The 6,000-nt window shown below is 44.3% G+C and overlaps 1 long non-coding RNA gene across 11 annotated transcripts in view; it reads left to right on the top strand.

The window, feature by feature from the left end:
• Positions 1–4,567: 4,567 nt before the first annotated feature.
• LOC307181385 overlaps positions 4,568–6,000 on the top strand; it is a 420,414-nt gene continuing 418,981 nt past the window's right edge. For all 11 annotated transcript variants that reach the window (XR_013826623.1, XR_013826624.1, XR_013826625.1 and 8 more), the window contains exon 1: positions 4,568–4,616. This is a non-coding gene — a long non-coding RNA (uncharacterized lncRNA). The remainder of the gene's footprint in view (positions 4,617–6,000) is intronic.

Here is a 6,000-nt window from a genome sequence, read left to right as displayed (position 1 = left end):
TTTAATTTCCCTAAGCTATAGGACCATAAGTGGAAGTGCCCTAGGTTCTGTTGCTTTGTTTTTTAGATGTTTCAGGAAACACCATACACTTCTCCCGAGTGGTTGTTGGCAATTTACATCCCGCCCATCAGCATAACAAGGCTCCCAGTTCTCCATGGCCTGTCCTGCCTTTCTGGATTTTACACTTTTTTCAGATGGCCCTTTTGACCGGGGGGAAGTGAGACTTCATTGTAGTGCAGATTTCCTTTGCAAGCTTGCTTGGTTGGCCAAAAAGGGCGTATGCGTTTTTTCCTGAATATATTCAGGAAAAAACGCATACGCCCTTTTTGGCCAAGTGCATCATTGTGGACGTTCTGCCTCTTTTCCTATGCTTTCAATGCAATTCCAGTCTACCTCCTGAAATCGGTTTCCTGCAATTCTGCCCCGCTTTCAAGTCCTCTTGGCAGCCTTACTTCAGTCTATTTTTGGACGATAGCTGTCATTTATAACTCTGCAGGTTTGTGAATTACAGTGCCCCTGAGCTCCTTTCTTCAACTCGCTTTCTTGTGAGCTGGCCGCAACACCGCAGGATGGCTTCAGGCCCTAATCTGGTTCCGGCACGGCACACTGAGCCTTTGGTTATTTCCTCTTCCTGGTGGGAAATGAGAGTTAAATTTGCCCGTCCAGACACCTCCAGCTAGCCTCTCATTGGTTCTCGCTATTCCTGTTCATCTTCCGCAGAAATTGCAAACTGGGCCAAACAGGAGGTTAAAGGGACTGACTCTCCAAGTGGGGAGAGTGTTAGTAAAGCGTCTGGAATGTTGCACCCGAGTACCAGGGGAGGAAAACTGAGACATATTTGAACACGTCTCCCGATCACATGGTTGATCATACTCTAGGTTCCACATGCATGTTTTAGCTGAAGGAAGAATACCTTAAACCTGGGTAGTTGAAACCCGTGGAATGGGTACCATGCAATATGACTTCAAAGGGTCTTCATTTGCTCACCGAACCTCTCCAATCCTATCACTGCTGCGTTTATGCCCCTGTACACATGCTTGATTCTCTTTCGGAGACATAGCAATCCATAGGTTTTAAGATACTTACTAGTCAGGTACATTCTTAGGCGTTTAATATGGGGTGTTGAGTCCATTTCGTTGAGCAAGGAGTAGCTCTTGTCTATTCCATATTTGGCTTAAGGAACTTTATCTGTGCTCATTTCAATCTCTGGTTTTATGCAGCACCCCAACTCACCTTTACCCTTAAGCAAGAATAAGTTGGTTTTCTAAATTTGAGACCCTGTTCTGTTCTGTAATTCAGTTCCTGTGTAGCCAAGTTTACATTCCGTGTATTACTGATATCTTATGATGTTTCTTTTTCTGTGTGACTTATTTCAGTTAGAATCATCATACCTGAATCCACTCATTGTGCTGCTAAGGGCCTGATGACACAGATTTCATTGCTGAGTGATATTGCTTTGTAAGTAAATACCACAACTTCTTTATCCATTTTTCACTTTCTGCGATGTTGAACTTGTACTGTAAACGAGGTTCTTGTAAACAGTGGCGTCCCAAACTTTGGGGTGGCTGTGTCTTTTTGATTTTAATTTCCCTAAGCTATAGGACCATAAGTGGAACTGCCCTAGGCTCTGTTGCTTTGTTTTTTAGATGTTTCAGGAAACACCATACACTTCTCCCTAGTGGTTGTTGGCAATTTACATCCCGCCCTTCAGCATAACAAGGCTCCCAGTTCTCCATGGCCTGTCCTGCCTTTCTGGATTTTACACTTTTTTCAGATGGCCCTTTTGACCGGGGGGAAGTGAGACTTCATTGTAGTGCAGATTTCCTTTGCAAGCTTGCTTGGTTGGCCAAAAAGGGCGTATGAGTTTTTTCCTGAATATATTCAGGAAAAAACGCATACGCCCTTTTTGGCCAAGTGCATCATTGTGGACGTTCTGCCTCTTTTCCTATGCTTTCAATGCAATTCCAGTCTACCTCCTGAAATCGGTTTCCTGCAATTCTGCCCCACTTTCAACTCCTCTTGGCAGCCTTACTTCAGTATATTTTTGGACGATAGCTGTCATTTATTACTCTGCAGGTTTGTGATTTACAGTGCCCCTGAGCTCCTTTCTTCAACTCGCTTTCTTGTGAGCTGGCCGCAACACCGCAGGATGGCTTCAGGCCCTAATCTGGTTCCGGCACGGCACACTGAGCCTTTGGTTATTTCCTCTTCCTGGTGGGAAATCAGAGTTAAATTTGCCCGTCCAGACACCCCCAGCTAGCCTCTCATTGGTTCTCGCTATTCCTATTCATCTTCCGCAGAAATTGCAAACTGGGCCAAACAGGAGGTTAAAGGCGCTGACTCCCCAAGTGGGGAGAGTGTTAGTAAAGCGTCTGCAATGTTGCACCCGAGTACCAGGGGAGGAAAACTGAGACATATTTGAACACGTCTCCCGTTCACATGGTTGATCATACTTGGGTTCCACATGCATGTTTTAGCTGAAGGAAGAATACCTAAAACCTGGGTAGTTGAAACCCGTGGAATGGGTACCATGCAATATGACTTCAAAGGGTCTTCATTTGCTCACCGAACCTCTCCAATCCTATCACTGCTGCGTTTATGCCCCTGTACACATGCTTGATTCTCTTTCGGAGACATAGCAATCCATAGGTTTTAAGATACTTACTAGTCAGGTACATTCTTAGGCGTTTAATATGCGGTGTTGAGTCCATTTCGTTGAGCAAGGAGTAGCTCTTGTCTATTCCATATTTGGCTTAAGGAACTTTATCTGTGCTCATTTCAATCTCTGGTTTTATGCAGCACCCCAACTCACCTTTCCCCTTAAGCAAGCATAAGTTGGTTTTCTAAATTTGAGACCCTGTTCTGTTCTGTAATTCAGTTCCTGTGTAGCCAAGTTTACATTCCGTGTATTACTGATATCTTATGATGTTTCTTTTTCTGTGTGAGTTATTTCAGTTAGAATCATCATACTTGCATCCACTCATTGTGATGCTAAGGGCCTGATGACACAGATTTCATTGCTGAGTGATATTGCTTTGTAAGTAAATACCACAACTTCTTTATCCATTTTTCACTTTCTGCGATGTTGAACTTGTACTGTAAACGAGGTTCTTGTAAACAGAGCCGTTCCAAACTTTGGGGTGGCTGTGTCTTTTTGATTTTAATTTCCCTAAGCTATAGGACCATAAGTGGAAGTGCCCTAGGTTCTGTTGCTTTGTTTTTTAGATGTTTCAGGAAACACCATACACTTCTCCCGAGTGGTTGTTGGCAATTTACATCCCGCCCATCAGCATAACAAGGCTCCCAGTTCTCCATGGCCTGTCCTGCCTTTCTGGATTTTACACTTTTTTCAGATGGCCCTTTTGACCGGGGGGAAGTGAGACTTCATTGTAGTGCAGATTTCCTTTGCAAGCTTGCTTGGTTGGCCAAAAAGGGCGTATGCGTTTTTTCCTGAATATATTCAGGAAAAAACGCATACGCCCTTTTTGGCCAAGTGCATCATTGTGGACGTTCTGCCTCTTTTCCTATGCTTTCAATGCAATTCCAGTCTACCTCCTGAAATCGGTTTCCTGCAATTCTGCCCCGCTTTCAAGTCCTCTTGGCAGCCTTACTTCAGTCTATTTTTGGACGATAGCTGTCATTTATAACTCTGCAGGTTTGTGAATTACAGTGCCCCTGAGCTCCTTTCTTCAACTCGCTTTCTTGTGAGCTGGCCGCAACACCGCAGGATCGCTTCAGGCCCTAATCTGGTTCCGGCACGGCACACTGAGCCTTTGGTTATTTCCTCTTCCTGGTGGGAAATGAGAGTTAAATTTGCCCGTCCAGACACCTCCAGCTAGCCTCTCATTGGTTCTCGCTATTCCTGTTCATCTTCCGCAGAAATTGCAAACTGGGCCAAACAGGAGGTTAAAGGGACTGACTCTCCAAGTGGGGAGAGTGTTAGTAAAGCGTCTGGAATGTTGCACCCGAGTACCAGGGGAGGAAAACTGAGACATATTTGAACACGTCTCCCGTTCACGTGGTTGATCATACTTGGGTTCCACATGCATGTTTTAGCTGAAGGAAGAATACCTTAAACCTGTGTATTTGAAACCCGTGGAATGGGTACCATGCAATATGACTTCAAAGGGTCTTCATTTGCTCACCGAACCTCTCCAATCCTATCACTGCTGCGTTTATGCCCCTGTACACATGCTTGATTCTCTTTCGGAGACATAGCAATCCATAGGTTTTAAGATACTTACTAGTCAGGTAAATTCTTAGGCGTTTAATATGGGGTGTTGAGTCCATTTCGTTGAGCAAGGAGTAGCTCTTGTCTATTCCATATTTGGCTTAAGGAACTTTATCTGTGCTCATTTCAATCTCTGGTTTTATGCAGCACCCCAACTCACCTTTACCCTTAAGCAAGAATAAGTTGGTTTTCTAAATTTGAGACCCTGTTCTGTTCTGTAATTCAGTTCCTGTGTAGCCAAGTTTACATTCCGTGTATTACTGATATCTTATGATGTTTCTTTTTCTGTGTGACTTATTTCAGTTAGAATCATCATACCTGAATCCACTCATTGTGCTGCTAAGGGCCTGATGACACAGATTTCATTGCTGTGTGATATTGCTTTGTAAGTAAATACCACAACTTCTTTATCCATTTTTCACTTTCTGCGATGTTGAACTTGTACTGTAAACGAGGTTCTTGTAAACAGAGCCGTTCCAAACTTTGGGGTGGCTGTGTCTTTTTGATTTTAATTTCCCTAAGCTATAGGACCATAAGTGGAAGTGCCCTAGGTTCTGTTGCTTTGTTTGTTAGTTGTTTCAGGAAACACCATACACTTCTCCCAAGTGGTTCTTGGCAATTTACATCCCGCCCATCAGCATAACAAGGCTCCCAGTTCTCCATGGCCTGTCCTGCCTTTCTGGATTTTACACTTTTTTCAGATGGCCCTTTTGACCGGGAGGAAGTGAGACTTCATTGTAGTGCAGATTTCCTTTGCAAGCTTGCTTGGTTGGCCAAAAAGGGCGTATGCGTTTTTTCCTGAATATATTCAGGAAAAAATGCATACGCCCTTTTTGGCCAAGTGCATCATTGTGGACGTTCTGCCTCTTTTCCTATGCTTTCAATGCAACTCCAGTCTACCTCCTGAAATCGGTTTCCTGCAATTCTGCCCCGCTTTCAAGTTCTCTTGGCAGCCTTACTTCAGTCTATTTTTGGACAATAGCTGTCATTTATAACTCTGCAGGTTTGTGAATTACAGTGCCCCTGAGCTCCTTTCTTCAACTCGCTTTCTTGTGACCTGGCCGCAACACCGCAGGATGGCTTCAGGCCCTAATCTGGTTCCGGCCCAGCACGCTGAGCCTTTGGTTAATTCCTCTTCCTGGTGGGAAATGAGAGTTAAATTTGCCCGTCCAGACACCTCCAGCTAGCCTCTCATTGGTTCTCGCTATTCCTGTTCATCTTCCGCAGAAATTGCAAACTGGGCCAAACAGGAGGTTAAAGGGACTGACTCTCCAAGTGGGGAGAGTGTTAGTAAAGCATCTGGAATGTTGCACCCGAGTACCAGGGGAGGAAAACTGAGACATATTTGAACACGTCTCCCGTTCACATGGTTGATCATACTTGGGTTCCACATGCATGTTTTAGCTGAAGGAAGAATACCTAAAACCTGGGTAGTTGAAACCCGTGGAATGGGTACCATGCAATATGACTTCAAAGGGTCTTCATTTGCTCACCGATCCTCCCCAATCCTATCACTGCTGCGTTTATGCCCCTGTACACATGCTTGATTCTCTTTCGGAGACATAGCAATCCATAGGTTTTAAGATACTTACTAGTCAGGTACATTCTTAGGCGTTTAATATGCGGTGTTGAGTCCATTTCGTTGAGCAAGGAGTAGCTCTTGTCTATTCCATATTTGGCTTAAGGAACTTTATCTGTGCTCATTTCAATCTCTGGTTTTATGCAGCACCCCAACTCACCTTTCCCCTTAAGCAAGCATAAGTTGGTTT

Source organism: Stenella coeruleoalba (assembly GCF_951394435.1).
Source record: "Stenella coeruleoalba genome assembly, contig: scaffold_60, whole genome shotgun sequence".
NCBI classification, from domain to species: Eukaryota; Metazoa; Chordata; class Mammalia; order Artiodactyla; family Delphinidae; genus Stenella; species Stenella coeruleoalba.
The sequence above is the reverse complement of the archived record's forward strand: the minus strand, read 5'-3'. Positions and strand labels throughout refer to the sequence as shown.